Source organism: Notamacropus eugenii, chromosome 1 (genome assembly GCF_028372415.1).
Source record: "Notamacropus eugenii isolate mMacEug1 chromosome 1, mMacEug1.pri_v2, whole genome shotgun sequence".
NCBI lineage: Eukaryota > Metazoa > Chordata > Mammalia > Diprotodontia > Macropodidae > Notamacropus > Notamacropus eugenii.
The window spans coordinates 193,222,358-193,239,505 of NC_092872.1; the positions used below are offsets into that span (position 1 = coordinate 193,222,358).

Sequence of the window (17,148 nt, forward strand, 5' to 3'; positions counted from 1 at the left end):
GAGGATGAGAGAACTTGTCTCAGTGCTCTGTCAGTCTCTTCTATATCAGTGTCCTGAGGAAAAGCCCTAGCTGCATCAGCTTAGTTATAGGACTGATCAAGGACTACTTCATTGGGCTTCTTTAAGCTGAATTCTTGTGGTTCTTGAAAAGGTTATGGTCCCTTAAAATGTGAAAGGATCAAAGAAAACCTGAGAGAGATTTTCCTAGAGACCAAATCCAATATTTGAATGTAACAAGCACAGTAAGAGCAGAATATATGTGATAAACATTAAGTATATTGCAAATTAATTTATTTTATCTATTTCATACATGCTGGCAGTAAACTGTAAGTCTTGATGGAATATGTCTATTGTCTTTCTTTGGACATTAGTGGTTTATTGGTTGAGAAAGAAGGAACTGATTTAGGTAAATCTTCAGAATTTGAGAAAGGAGGTAACCCCAGCTACCTGGGCACACCATGAAGTCCTGCTTTCTATCAGTCACTGTGGTGTGCTCTGCTGGTGAGGTGACTCCTAAGGTGGTACTCAAGGTAGGGAGAATTAGTGCTATGGCTGTGTATTATTTTCCAGATAGTAATTCGGATACAACCCAGAGGACCCTCTTTAAATGTGTCTGTTTCTTGATTTCCTCATCTTTAAAATTGGGGGGTTGTAATAGATGATCTCTGAGGTCCTATTTAGCTCTATAGTTCTATGATATTGTGTGGCCTAAAGTGAGCTATAATTATATTGTTGAAGACATAGCATTTTTGGCAGAAGGGTAGGTGTTGTCAAAATTTTCTTAATGTAATATAACTATGGTGTGGTTAGGAGCCTGGAGTGAGACTCTAATTAAAATTTATAAGTTTCTTCTATGGTATAACCTTAGGCAAGTTACCTAACTTCTCTGGGCCTCAGTTTATTCATCTCTAAATGAGGAGGCTCAGACTAGATGACCTCCAAGAGAGTTAGATTGGATGACCTCTAAGGTCCTAACTAACTCTAAATCTATAATCCCTCTGGGGATAGGTTTGAGAACCACCAGATGGAACACCAATAACCCTACCAGGAGAATGTGGGAATCCTAGATAAGGCCATAACTGTCATGCCATGAGGAAGGGTTCATTAAATCTCTTCCTTTGTTTGATGCATATTTGTGAGAGGATGGTCCAGATGGACAAGCATGCTAATCCCCACTCCTGGCTTTGGTTGGGTCTTCCTTGTCTTCTCATGCACTGCTTACATCAGCTTTAGATATTTTCCCCCAAGTTCTTGAAGTGGTCTGATCATTGCTCACACCTCTAGGTATACCGTGACTCCCTGTGTAGAGCACACTGAAAGAAGTGGGAAAGTATCTAATTCTTCCTCTGAGAAACCCTCGACACATTCCACGAAGGAGCCAGCAAATTTTAGGATCCCCATTTCCAGATGAGGAAACACTTATCTCAGGGTCCCATGGTAGCCATAATAGTGTAGGGTTTCACCCTCCAAACCACAGCAAATTCTCCAATAATCCTCACACCCACATATATGTATATACATATATACATATGCATATATACTCATATGCATACATGTGTATATTTATATGTTCACACACATACATGCATGTATTTCCAACACTCCTCTTGACAATACTTAGTAACAGCTATCGGATTTGGAAATATTCTGCAAGATTCCACTGTTCCTCTCTAGCCAGAGGCAATCAGCACTTCAGGCCCATTTGGCATTTGGAAGAGAGGAATGATAAAGGAAAAGAGATCCAAGGAAATAAAATGAGGATTTTGAAGTGAAGAAAGCTGTCTGACCTCAAAGCCAGAGCCAGTTAAACAGTTAGATGGTACCAATAAAAGATGGTCATCATGATATTTGGATGTACCAAGTTGTTTGCATGTTGTCTCCCTCTGAGTGATCTCCTAGAGGGTAGAGACCAAGTTTTTGCCTTTCTTTATTTCCTCATTTTATAAATGCTTGTGGATGATGATAATGATAATGATTCATTTAAATTACCCAATCTTCAAAGAGCTAGAAAGGGCTAAAGAATTATTCTTCTGAGCTCATAGGGTTGGGCAGCTTTGAGGATTTACTTAGAAAGGCTTAAGTTCTTAAACTTAAGTTTAGAGACTCAAGCCCTCAAGCAGAGAGTATGGTTGGGAAGCCCCACCCAGGAAGGGAGCTGAGAGAGTGGAAATCCAGCCATGGTGGAGAGTGGGGACTTCTCTACTGTATTATCCAGACTAGTTCTTGCTTCACATCGTACTCCTGGTCAGGATGGAGATACCAAAGGCCATCATGATCACCCTACATTCCGTATAATATTATTAAAAGCAAGTTCATCATTTTTGTTATACTGCTGTTGTACGGCCCCAGCATCCGTATGTGACTCAGTAATCAGAAACACGGAAGTGACAAGTTTTAAAACTGGATTGTTGACACAGTAGCTATGAAAGAGGTGGGGTTTTATCCTTTTAGGAACTGGATTGTCTCCATTTCAAAGCAGTTCCATTCCTTTCTTCTTCCAGCAGGAATTTGAATTCAAATTAATTCAAACATTAATTAAGTGCCTCTTACAAGGAGGGGTGCATGAAAAGACAAGTAGAACAGCAGACGCCAATGTGTAAGTTAAGCTGTTTCTGACACACATTTGGATGCTGAGGAGTGCATTCTAATGCCATCACTCCTGCTTCACTTCATCTGATCATAGGGACATGGAACATGCTCTTTTTTTTTTTTTACACTTGTCCTCTTCTTGACCCAAATAATGGATAGTTAGAGGATTAGATGGTCGTTGATGATGGGACATCATCCTATCTTTCTTTTTTCTCAAGCCCTGAATAGGGACTTTTACTTTATATTTTCAAGCCAAGGCCCATCAGTGTCTAGCACATAGAAGGTGCTCAGGAAATGTTTACCGAATGAATCATGACTACATAAGTGGCAATTTTATTGAAGGATTTCAAATTGTCACATTATCTTCCTGAAGTACATAAACAATACAAAAAGAAAAGGTTTGGGGTTGGAAAGACTATGTGAGCAAAAAGATAAAACTCATGGTTTTCACAAGCTTGTAGCACCGTGTTATTGTTTGGTTGTGCCTGACTCTTAGTGACCCCCATCTAGGGTTTTCTTGGCAAAGATATTAGAGTGGTTTGCCATTTCCTTCTCCAGATCATTTTACAGATAAGGAACCAAGGTGAGCAGGGTTAACTGACTTATCATGCGGGTAGTAAGTATCTGAGGTTAGATTTGAGCTGACTCTAGGTCTAGCACTCTATCCACTGCACCACCTAGTGTACCTGTAGCACCTTGGTCTCCTTAATTATAATATCTTACATTTCTACATAACCTCTTCATGGCAACATGATCTTATTTGAATCTTACTGTTTTACTGAGTGGGAAGCCTCAGAGGTCCTTTCCAACTCTGAGATTCCATGATAACTCTGAAATAGGAAGGATGAGTTATTATTCCTATTTTAGAGATGAAGAGAAAAACTGAGACTCAGAACTTCAGTGAATTTTCCAAAATCAGAGTTAGAAGGAGCCTTAACAAAATAAGTACAATCCACCTCATTTGCAGGATGAGAAAACTGAGCTCCTGAGAAAAGAAATGACTTTTTCTAAGGCCATATCACCAGTATAAGGTAAAAATGGGACCCGAACCCAGGTCTTGTGAGTCCCAACTTAATGAGTTTGATATTATGTGTGCCTGTCCATCCCTAAATGCTCAGGAAAGGCATTTGAAAAGCACCATTCATTGGCCCTACAAACACTTATTGAGTTCCTGTTCTGTTCTTAAAAGAGAAGCTCAATTTTACATTGCTTTTAACATACTCCCTTCCAGTTTGCACCCATATAGGATGACAATGAGCAAGGTGAGGTTTGAAAAAAGGAGTGAGAAAGCACTTGCACAATAATCCTCACTTGGTCTATTACACACAAATAAAATAGCAAACACTTATATAGTGCTTAAAAACCCCTCCAACAAATGTTATCTCATTTTAGTCTTACAACAACCCTATAAGGTAGGTACCATTATTGTCCCCTTTTTTACAAATGAGGAAATGGAGGCTGAGAAGTTAAATGACTTGCTCACAGCTAGCAAATATCTGAACCAAGTTTTAAACAGAAGTCCCATACCAAGGCCAGTGCTCTAACTACTCACCACCTAGCTTTTCTGATAATGCAAGTTCCAAGGCATGATGAAAAAGATCAGTTTCACAGTTAAGTCTAGCTATTAAAAATCAGGTAAAATCACAGCCAGAACGTTGCTTTCAGTGCTCTGCAGCTGATACATCAGCCCATTACACTGTTAGTAATGTCATTCTGAACACAAGTGCATGGATAGACTGTTTCTGAGAGAAGAAGCCATGCATTAATAAATAACTGGCCTCCCCACCATCTCCACTGTCTGCCCTTGAACGCATAGCTCCTGCCAATCTGGGATAAACATACCTCTCTGTATGAGTCATCACACAATGAAATCCGGAAGCTGGGCTGCTTTCTACTCTTGCCTGCTGAAATCACACTGATCAACAACAATGGGAAAGAATCCTATGCTGTTACACACTGTTCTTTTAACCCTCTGCAAATTCCTCTAGCTGAGAACAAGACTACGGTGAAAACATCCTCCAAGGCCTTTTCCTGGGCGATGGATAATCATGATTTCACCAGAACAACAATTAAATCAGGAGACACAAAAGGATAATTTGCTTAAAAATGGATTGGTTATTTTCTTTCACAGGAATAACAAGTCACAAATACACAGCACAATTGGCCAAGTACTTTCTTCCCAGTACAGTGGGAAGATTGCTGGTTTTGAAATCAGGGAAACTAGGTTCACATTCCTGCTTTACCACTCACCGACTAGGTGAGCTTGGACAAGTCACTTGACTTCTCTCTCTAGGCCTCAGCCTCCTCATCTGTAAAACGGAGGAACTAGACTAGAGGACTTCTATAGCTCTACCCCAATGATAAACCCAGAGAACGGATAGGCAGATAGTATCCCCATCTTTACTGATAAGAAAACAGGCATGTGGAGATAAGAGGCCAAGCGACCAGCCCATGGTCCCTGAGCTGGTAAGAAAAAGGAATTCTGGGCCTTCAGTCTTCTGATTCCTAGTGAAAAGGTCTTTCTACAAGTCTTCAGAAAAGGGCTGGGTTTGTTTTTTGTTTTGTTTTTATGTAAAGTTTCTACAAGGAAATTCATGATGCCACATTCCTCAGTGTTCATCTGACTGAGACGATCAGATCAGTTCTGGAGGCAGTCAGGGTTGAACATAGCTATGAGACAGTGATCCTTGACCTCATTTCTATATCATCCTCAATTCTATCCTCTTGTCTGTGGGGAAGATTTGTCTTTGCCAAGGTCAACCACCCCTTTCCCCCAAATCTGCTCTTGATCCTTCCCTCCCTTCTTATTGCCTCTTCACTTGACTTTTCACGTCACTCAACTAACTGTATTCTCATCTTCACAGTCAAATTCCTAAACAACAAAACCTATATTCATTGTTCACTTCTTAGTCCCTGGTGTAAAAGTCAGACCTTACTTTATTGGACCTTTCAGCAAGTTTTGCCACTCCGGACACAGTCTCTCCTTCTGGACATTATCCCTTCCCTGGATTTTCATAGCACAGTTCTCTCTTTGTTCTCCTTTTCCATTTCCTTTGTGAGATCTTCTTCCCCCACAAGTGCGAGCTTCCCCCAAGGTTTTCTTTAGGACCCTTTTCTATCTCTTTACTCTTCTTCTTTGGTGACCTCGTCAATTCCTAAAGCTTTAATGATCATCTTTATAAGGATAACTTTTAAATCACCTATCACTCCCAATGTCTCCTAGCTGGCCCTGTATTTCGAGAAGCGGGCACTTTCTTCCTGTTCACACTACTTTTTATTAATTTGGACAAACTTCGTATTTATTAATTAGTATATAGGTAATGTCCTTGTCCCCCCTCCTCCAGCAGAAGTAAAGTTCTTTGAGATTTTGTCCTTCTGTTTCTAGTGGTGAACACAGTGCCTTGAGCCATAGCAGATGCTATATTATAATATATGATTACTGAATTGAATTCAGTGGTCTGGTGTTAGTCATCTAGAAGAACAGTGTGAATGTAAGGTATTGTGCTCTTTCCCAGGGGTATTTGTGTCTTAAGCAGGAAATCTCAGTATATATGGAAAAGTGCATAGGTTTCATTGTTAGAAGGAATTTTCATCTTCTTTCATCTTATTCAACCATATTATTGTAAAGAGAAGGAAAATGAGGGAGGCCCAGGGGGTGAAATAACTTTCCAAGGTCAGACAATTTTGACTCCAATGAAGAAGATTTTAGATACCAGTAGATAGTGCCAGTCAGATATCTGTGTGTGTTTAAATGATGACATTATTCTGAACTTTGTGAAATCACACCAAATAGGCAGGCCCTTCTCTGGCTACCAAAAACTTGGATCCACATTTTGGGATTCAGATAGACTTTAAGTAAGAAGACAATAAGAAAACTGTGATTTTTTTTCTTTCAGGTATTAATCAGTGATAGGATCTGGAGATCCCACAGACAAGATACAAAGGCTGTATTAGTGAACAGTGGTTATGATGATACATGATCGTTTATATGAAAACTTGAAATTGTCCAATGCCTCCTTAAAATATATCTCCTATTTGGAAGGTCCAAAGTTATCTGAATCCTCAATTGTAAAGAAAGAAACTAAAACACTAAACCAAGTCTAGAGTTCTCAGATTTAAAGGAAGGAGCATCAGAAAAGGTCCCAGAGAGCTGGGACAGTCTTTTGTCTTTCTTCGTGTCCCAAGAGGTTAGCACAGTGGCTAAATAGGAGTTTAATCAGTGTGAGTTGACTGAAGTGGACACAGTGAGCTAAAGAGAGTTTAGAGTCAAATAACAGAAGGTCATCTAGGGAAGGATGCTATTAAACCTGGAACTGCAAAGGCCTAAAAGGTGATTTAATAGTCTTCATATTCTTATGCAAAGTTTAGAGACCTTAAGTTTTCCCAATACAGCACACAGAGACTGGCCCTGGTTAGACAGAGATAGCAGCAATGAGGTTTGTTTACAGGAAGCAAGGGGTAGGGACTTCACAAATAACCTTTTTTCCCCTAATTTATTTTTTGTGACAATAATATCTGGCATCTACACAGAGTTTTAAGGGTTGCAAAGCGAAACTCCATCTCATTTGATCCTCACAACAATTCTTTAAGGTGGGTACTATGATTATTCCCATTTTACAGATGATGAAACTAAGACTGAGAGTGGCCATATGTTTTACCCAGGGTCACAAAACTGAGGCAGGGTCAAACTCAGGACTCCAGGTCCAACTCCAAGTCCCATTGTATCACCCTCTCTCAAATAGCTAATCTTAGAAGTTATACACAAGTATTTACCAAGAACTACTACCTCAAGTCTAAATGTAGATCAAAGCATCCTTTTCTTTTTTAACTTTATTCTTCTTGGGTTTTATTTATTTATTTAGATTTGCATTTTCTTTCACAACATAACTAATGTGGACATTTTTTGCATAATTGCACATATATAACCTCTGTCAAAATGCTTGCCTACTCAATGAGGGGAGAGGGGAGAAGGGAGGGAGAAAATTTGGAATTCAAAATTTTTTTAAAATGTTAAAAATTCTTACATGTAATTGGGAAAAATTTTTTTTAAGTAGAGAATTATTTATGTTTTCCAATTTCTACGGGGACATATCAGCAAGCATTTCTGAGCACCTACTTTGTGCAAGGCACTATGTTAGGAAGTGTAGATCCAAAGACAGAGTATATAAACTCTGCCTTAAGAAACTAGTGAGAGGGTGGGTGGGTAAATCTTCTGAACAAATAGCTTTGATAAAATGTATAATGTACTATGTGACCCTGGGCAAGTCACTTAACCCTGATTGACTCAAAAAAAAATGCAGAATACAGTTAAGTGAAAAGGTGATGTAGGGCTTCTTAGTTAAGTTGAGGATGAGAGTAATACTAGGACCTCTTCTTTGTATGGAACAGAAAGTGATGACAAAGAACTAAAAGAAAGAAATCCTGATTAAATCCTGTCATGCTTTTCTTTTCTTTATCATGAGTAATGTTCTCACGATTAAGTGAACAAAAATAATAAGGAATTGAAAAAAAATAGGGAATTGAAACTAAAAAATAAAACAAAAGGTAGTAGGAGAGCACCTAGCTGGCCTCAGTAAGTTCAGGTCTTATAAATTATACTCCAAGATACCTGGCAATCTTTGAAGAATCTTGAAGAATGGGGACAGAACCAAAGATCGTCAAATATTGTCCTGATTTTCAATAAGAGTGAGAGAATGGACATTTTCCAAAACATTGCATCTGGAATCTGAAGATATGGGTTCACATCCCGTCTCTGCTGCTTAAGTCTTCTAAAATCTAGGGATCTCAGTTTCCTCATATGTAAATTAAGGAAATTGGATTAGATGACCTCTCAAATCTCTTTTAGCTCTGAATCCTAAAAACCTACTACTCTAACTTAAATCAGTGAATCTGACTGATATCTAGTGAGATTCCAGATGGATTGTTAAAGGGATGTTTGATAGTTAAAAGGATGTTTTGTGAGCAATGAAGCATTTAGGTAGCACTTTAAGGTCTACAAAGTGCTTTACAAATACTATCTCATTTGAGCCTTATAACAATCCTGGGAAGTGGGTACTATTATTATCATCCCTATTTTACAGATGAAGAAACTGAGGTAAGCAGAGGTTAAGGGATTTTTAAAAGGGCAGTGATGAGCACTATAAGTCTTCAATGTATCTGTTAAGAATGAACTGTGACAAGCTAGCCTATTTCCTTTTTTTTATGGGGTTACTAAACTGGTAGAATGCAGAAATGCAGTGGGGATAGTATGTCTATACTTTAGCAAGGCATTTGATAAAGTTTCTTAAAATTTTCTTGTGGATAATATGGAGAAATGTGAACTGGCTGATAGCATAGTTAGGTGAGTTTGGAACCAGTAGTTTTGAGCAGATCAAAAAGAAAAAAACCAAATCAAAAAGAAATAATCACCCTAGAGGAAACTGTCCAGTAGAATGCCACAAGGCTCTTTCCTTGGCCATGCTGATTTCAGCATTTAAAAAAAAAAGTATCACTTGAATAAAGTCAGAGATGCGATGTTAATAAAATCTATGCATAATTCAAAACTGAGGATAGCTAATATGCTATCGCACCAAAAAAAAATGAAATCCAAAAATATCTTGACAGACTGAAATGAAGGGCTGAAGCTAACAAGATGGAATTAAATAGTTACAAAATTAAACAGTGTCTGGGATTAAAAACCAAATGTATAAATGCAGAATGCTAGAAAGCAGTTTGCATGAAAATGAGCAGAGTTCTTATTGGGCTCAACAGAAGTCAGCAGTGTGATGCGGCAGTCTCAGATAGAATCTTAGAAAGCATTAATGGAGGCACAGTGTCAAACATATCACACTCAATTAAAGTAGGTAACAGTCATGTTATGCTCTGCCCTGTTCAGGCCACATCCAAAATATTGGCATAATACTGTTAATTAATTCCATGAAAACATGTTTAGAGGAAATAACATCAGAGGAATGTTAGTTCTATAGCTCCAGTGTTGTAATTGAAAGATATACTACTGGGCAAACCTATATTCAACTATTAAAGCTTTAATAAAATCCATTTTTATACATATCTCTAACTATAAATGGGCTAGAGAGACAATCATATGAGTGGACAGAACTGCTTATTGCTAACAGAACTGAGATTTTAAAGGGACTCCCATGAGTTTTTTGAATTCAGAACTGAAGCATCTATGCGTGTATGTGTGTATATATGTATGAACTTTGTGTGTGTATGTGTTTGGAGAAGAGGGGAAGAGAGGATGTTTAATTAGCCCCAGGACAAGAACAGAAGTTTAGAAACCCCCTGGAAAGCAGCGGTTCTTAACCTAGGGTCTGTGATTTTGCTTATTTTGAAAACTGTATATCAATATAATTGGTTTCTTTTGGAATCTAATTTGATTTTTTTCTTCTACATTTAAAAATATCTAAAAACATTTATTTTATACATTAAAAACATTATTCTGAGAAATCCATATGATTTGACGGTCAAAGGTGTCCATGGCGCAAAAAAGGTCAAAATCCTCTACTTTAAAGGGATTTTTGCTAAGTTTTTCTACCTTAGAAGTCACTTAAACTCTAGGTCAGCATATAGCTAGAGATGGAAATTCTCAGGGGAATTTTATTATTTTTCAAACAGCAACAAAAAAAGGGAGAGAAACCACCAAAAAAATCTGTTGTCGAGATGTGGAAAAGGTACAATTCATCTCTACAAAGGTGAACAATGAAAATTATACTGAGCTCAAGTAATATGAAAGGTGATTGATCAGCGCTAGAGTCTGGGGGATCAGGAGACAAATCCCTTTGACAGAGGGAAGGAGGGTTAAGGGGAAGGAGAAGGGAGTAACTGTTTTTATGGCACTCACCATGTGCCCCGCGGTGTGTGAAGAGCTTTAGAAATATTTAATTTGATCTTCACAACAACCCTGGGAGGTAGGTGCTATTACTATCCCCTTTTAGAGTAAAAGAATCAAAGGTGAAGTGGTTCCTTCAGCATCACAGAGTGTCTGAATCAGGATTTGGACTCATGTCTCCCTGTCCCCAGGCCCAGAGTTCTATCCACTGAGGAGGGCAGTCAGTGGGGCAAAAACTTTCAAAAATTAGCATAAACTTTTAAAATGAAAATTCTCTTTTCTTTTGTGTTCCAAAAGTTATATGGGCAAAGGAACTTATGCTGTTGGGTACGGGTCTTATTAGTAAACTATTTTTGTAAGGTGCTTCATATCCCTCTCAGTGATATTTAGCAACACAAGAACACAATCCAACTGGGGAATAAGGTTGACTGGGCTGATCTCTGGGAAATGGCTGGAGGACTGATTTTAGAGTGAGGCTTTGTTAGAATGTATTTGTAATGTCATTGGCTGGGTTAGGGGGAAGGGAGAACTGTACTGTGTTAAGTCCCCCCGAGGGAGGGGAAGTCACATTTCAGCAAAGGCTAGAGTATGTCTAGAGACAGCAACCAGGAAGGCAAAAGAACTCTGACCCATGTCATGTGAGAATCTGCTGAAGAAATGGAACACATTTAGCCTGAAGAAGAGAAGACAGGGAAGGAGTGATAGCACACAGTAAATATGTGAAGGGTGGTCATGTGGAAGAGGGATTATCTTTGCTCTGCCCCAGAGGGCATGACTAGTACCAAGGGGTGGAAGTTACAGGGAGTCCTGATTTTGATTTGACTTGACTTAAAGAAAACTTAATGATTTGCTCTGTCCCCAGATAGGGACAGGGTAGTGAGTTTCCAGTCTCCACAAGATGATCACTTGGTGAAGGATGCTTTAAGATTTCCTTTTGGTATCTAATATGGAAATATTTTATATGATTGTACATGTATAACCTATATTGGATTGCTTATCATCAGGGAGGGGTAAGGGGAAGAAGGGAGGGAAAGATAGAATTTGGAATTCAAAATAAAAAAAAATGTTAAAAACTTTTAACAAGTAATTGGGAAAAAAATAATTTTTTTTTTAAAAAAAGATGTCTTTTTTTGTCTCTATCTCACCTAGTACAGAGGCTGGCAAAGAGTAGATGGTTAATAAATACAAGCTGAACTGAAATCTGTTATATGCTGGTCATCATGTTCTCTCATCATATTCAATGAGAACAGAACGGAAATGGGTTTTTATTATAGCATTTCAGCATTAGATACAACTGCCACTTACCTCTACTAATGATAACTAACTAATAATATGTTAGAGTTCAAAAAGTTTTTCTGAAACTACCTTGAGAGTATGGAGTACAAATATCATTACTCTCATTTTAGAGAGGGAGAAACTAAAGTTACAAAAAGATTGTGACTTTTCCAGTGTAATACTGTGTCAGAGGGAGACTTTTTGTAGTTGTCACTTTGACATACCTCCCTCTCTAGTGAATTCACAATCTTAAGGGCTGTTGGTCTTGGGAATATAAAGGATGTCTAAGGGATGGGGGCATTTTCACTGGCTGCCCGCAGACCTGAAATATTCTTCCTCCTCATCACCACCTCCTGGTGTTCCTGGCTTTCTTTAAGTCCCCTGATCCTACTTAATAGTGACTTCCTTCTACTGATCATCTCTAATTTATCCTGTACATATCTCATTTATAGATGGTTGTTTTTCAGTGTTGTCTCTCCTCAACCTTCTTGGGATCCCCAGGGCTTAGACAGAGTCTGACACAGAGGAAGTGCTTAATAAATTCTTACTGGCTGATGGATTGGAAGAATTGTCTTCTCTCTGTGGACACTTAACAGTTTCATTAGACTATGTCAACCTCCCGAGATCTCAAGGCATACATGTGATACCAAACTTTCCTTATTCTTTTCTGCAAGGTATACATAAGCCACACTCGTATACGTAAGCTATCAAGGCCAACATCCAGCTCCAAAATTCCAAGAATCTATGAGAAACCATGGAATCCTACCCTGGAAGAGTAATCAGGACTGTCTATGTCCAATTATTTCTGTTTCCGAAAGTACCTACAGGAGGACTATGAAAATCATAGAGGAAAATGATGGAGATATGTCCTATCGGTACATTTGCTTTGCTCAGTGAAATCTCTTTAATTCTATGACAGGGTGCTAGAATACACCACCACCAAATAAATAGGTCTCATAGGAAAGAAGAGAAAACCTTTTTATGAAAGCAGGGTTTATTAGCGTATTTTGTTTCATGGACCCCCTTTGACAATCTGGTAAAGTCTACAGACCCCTTCTCAGAATAATGTTTTTTAAATGCATACAATAAAATACATATGATTACAGAAGAAAACCATTATATCAAAATGGAATTATTAAAAAATTTTTTTTTAGAAAAATCAAGCTCACAGGCACCAGGTTAAGAGCTCCTGTGTGTCTGTTTAGTTTTATTTTTCAAGGCATTGGTTTCCATTCAAGAAAAAAATGGATGAATGTTTATTATTTAGTTGGTTTCCTTTAAGGATTCTTCATATTACATAGGCCCTCATATTCAGTAAGAGACCATTAAATTTAATAAATATTGTCAACTGAGAAACTCCAAAAAGAAGTCATCCCAAAATTAGTCATCCAAGTTGGCTCAGTAATTGAATGTCTTTAGAGAAAACCCTTGGTTGCTACTTTGCTTCCAGTGAGATTGAAGTGTGACTGGACGAAGTGTTAAGGATCCTTTTTATCACTGAAAGATTATTGGCCCAACCCTTTCAAGGTTTTTTTTTTAGCAAACAACTAAAAATATTTTTGCCTAACTAACAAATTTCATCCTATAATAGACAGTCTCTCTCATCATAACACATCTATACTCTCCAGACTCCAAGCATCTATATGACATATTCCTCTCTACAATTCCACTAAAGGTTTGATAAGCCTTGATTTTCTCTGGGAAACAGTAAAAGGGGTGTAGACTTGAAAATTCAAGCTGTAAACAAAGCAATCTGACAGTTACGGGATTTCTAGACTATATACTATTTATATTGTACAGTGAGATAGCTCCAAGTAACTAATACCATGCACTGCACATAGTAGGCAGTTAATGAATACTTGTTGGATTAGACTGAGGATGACAGCTGGGAATCTCACAAAATAGGTAATAACTCAGGAGCTCATAAGTCTTCTGTGCTCTTGTGTTACAGGATATTGCAAGGGCAAGGTAGCCTTGAAGGTCTCAGAGCAATAACCATGTCATCAAGCCAACTAGATCAATAAATGTCTGAGATCAGAAGTGAACAGGCGCCTGCTCAGGAGAACAAAACATGTCAGTCAAACTATGTGAGCAAGCCATACGAAGAGAGCTTCAGTCTAGAAGCATGGTTTATTTCCAGCACATACTGACACCAACCAGACACTTAGAGACTTCCAGTAGAGAAATAATGAGGCAGATAAATTTTCAGAAAACCATTACTAACTGGTTAGAGCGACAAATATGGAGCAGCAGTCCCCTGCTTCCACTTTAAAAGGGTCTCTGTTTGGGTCAGCGCATACATATTGTCTCCCTGGGTGTTAGACTGGCACAATGGAAGTCTGTCAAAGGGGTGATTCATATGGTCCCCAGGAGGGAGGGGGCTGAGCTGGACTGCTTCTATAAACTGTCTCGCCAGTGGCAGAATGCCTTTCTTTCATAGCATGGCTCTTGTATTAGCTCGCAAAGACATCACCTGCTTGGGTGCTCTTCCTTGGTCAGATCACATCCAAAGTACCATGTTCAGTTCTGGTGCCACATTTGAGGAAGGACACCAATGATCTGGAGCGTACCCAAGAGAAGCTAACCAGGGTGCTGAGAAGATTTGTTTATCCATTTATGGAACAGGGGATATTTAGTCTGTAGAAAGGATGTCTCCCAGTATTTGAGAGGCTGTTATATAATAGACTTGTTCTGCTTGGCTCTAGAGGGATGCTGGAACAATGGGTGGGTGTTGTAGAAAGGGACATAGTAAAAAAACAAAGTTCCCCAACTTTTAAGCTGTCTAAAATGGGAATGGGCTGGTTCAGGAAATTGTGAGTCCCCACAAACACCCCCCTCCCCCCAATCACTTGTCAGGGATGATTTAGAAGTGGCATGGCAAAGCAGATATATCAAAGTGCTGGCCTTGCAGTTAGGAAGACATAGTTTTGTATGCTGCTTCTGGTACTTCTTAGAGAGGAGACCTTAAGCAAGTCATTTAACCTGAGTTTGGATTTCCTCATTTACAAACACCACGATAATAATATTTGTAGTATCTACCTCCAAAGATGTTTTGGGAATTACTGAGAGTAATTATATAACCAAAGTACCTAAAACGTTTACAAAAAAAGTCAGTTGCTTCTGTTACTATAGAAGATACATTATGACGGAAGAGGACTAGCTTTGAAGGAAGAGGACCTGGTTCAAATGGCTCCTGACAATTACTGCTGTGTAACCAGGGGAAAAATCATATGATCTCCCTGAGTCTGTTTTCTTACCTATAAAATGAAGGGGTTAGACCAGGAGTGGGGAACCTACATATGTGAGGCCACATGGAGTCCTCTACTGCAGCCTTTAGAATCCAAACTTAACAAATCTCCTTAATAAAAGGATTTGTTCTGTAAAACTTGGATGCAGTCAAAAGGCCACACTTGAGGACCTAGAGGGTCACATGTGGCCTTGAAGTCATAGGTTTCCCACCCCTGGGTTAGACTATATTGTCCTTAAGGTACCTTCTAGCTCTAAATCTATGATCTTCTAATCCTATGAGAATTCCTTACGATGCAGGTAGTAACAGATGATTTACAAGGTCTCTCCATGCCCGAGATTCTATGCTACTGATTAAAATAAGAAATAATCAGACATCAAGGAGGTAACAAAAAACAGTACTTGTATTGTTGTCATTAGTTGTTAGACTTGTTAACCCTTAGCTCAAAATAATCAGAATAAATTATTATTCAAAAAAAATTTTTTTAATAAATAAATGGCCCTCAACTTTCAGCTGAGGATAGAAGGAATACCTAGACTTTGGTTTTAGCTCATTGCTTGCAGAACTAAAGTGCTCTAACTAGACAGGCTGTTTTTCATATGTATATTAAGTATTTAGAGGGGTAAACTGAGGTATATGCAGAAGGTTTGAAAATCTGATGTCTTTGGGGGTATATCAGACTAGTCATATACACAGTCTCTTGATTATCATGGAAAAATCGAGGTAGGTTTGTATCATCCCCTACGGTTGCAACCTAACTCATTCAACTCAAGGAAACAAAGTCACAACTATTAACTTATAGAAATAAGTGAGAGGTGGCTGCAAAGAGAGTGTTGGGCATGAAAGCCAAGAGAAGAACTCTAACAAATGCCAATCAAACCCTCATTTCCTTCAACTCCTTGGCAGGGTCTCTTGGAGGCACTGGAGAGGAAACCAGTTTTAACATTATCACAGGCACAAAGCTGACATAGAAACTACTCAGTTGATTAAATTCACAATTTGCATATATTCTTTGGAAAAGTTTTCAAGGCAAAATTCACATTAGCTGAAAAAAGTGATTAGGAGCACAACTGATATACAGAACTAGATACTTTCTCCTTCCCCTTGCTCCCACACTGTCTTGCCCTTGCAGGGCTGTTAGCTTTCATCATCCCATTACTGAATCCATCTATTAAAATAAAAAAGCCTAACTCTCTCCAGCAAACAAGGATCAATTCCGGTCCAATATGCTCATTTCAGTCTGCTAGGGGCTCTAAGTGAAAATATACCTGTACTTAAGTCACTGAAATGGTCCAAATTGTTGTAAAAGCAGCAGCCATCCTCATTTCTTAAGTACAGGTGTGGTCCACCATAAGATACAAAAAATTGGAGCTGGAAGGAACTTCAGACAGCTAGTCCAGTCCCCTCTTTTTATAGCAGGAAAGGAGAAGTCTAGAGCTGGTAAGTGGAAGAGTCAGGGCTTAAAGTCACAGTTTCTTAAACTCATGGGTCAGTCTTTTCACTGCACCATCCTAGCTAAAAAAAAAAAAACGGGGGCAATCGTATCTAAAAAAGTGACTCATTTCACCATTTAAATTATGATTGAAAATTTTCCAAATTTGAGTGCCACTCAGCTTTTCAAGAACACATTCATGGCACAGAGAAAAGATGTACCTGCGCTGATCCGATATTCACTGACTCCCCCCCCCCCCCATCCCCCCATGGTATAATTTTATTAGATTCGAAGTACAAGGACTCCTTTAAAGCTCATTAAGAATAACGCCTAATGGCGCCAGACACAGCAGAAACCTTTAAAATCACTCAGGTTTTCCCCCGGCTTGAATGGGAGACAGGACAAGTGCCATCAAGTCACAAACCTGTTTGGGAAACTATTACTCTTTCCTTTAAATTCTTAATTAGCTCCGCTGATGGGGGCAGGAGAAGCAAGTCACATATTACACAGACAAGAAGGGAACATGCAAAGTGGGGTAACCGTGAGACGACTCCCACCCCTGAGCTGGGCTGGGCTGCACACCGCACTTCTAAATTAAAGGCACTTAAGAAGTCGCCTGTAGTAAATGGCAATCATGACTTCTCAACAGGAAAACTGCTCAGCCTCTCATCAAAAATGTCTGCCCAGGGTCCGACTGATCATTTCCCATGAGATGGTCTAACCCTGCAGTGTCGTTTCAACTTCACCAGCCATGCACACTGATCAATATTTATA

At 38.9% G+C, this 17,148-nt stretch overlaps 1 protein-coding gene across 5 annotated transcripts in view; it reads right to left on the reverse strand.

Moving 5' to 3' along the window:
- The window catches only part of ABLIM1 (actin binding LIM protein 1), a 402,054-nt gene that overhangs the window by 211,927 nt on the left and 172,979 nt on the right, over positions 1-17,148 (reverse strand). The gene's annotated exons all lie outside the window — the stretch shown is intronic.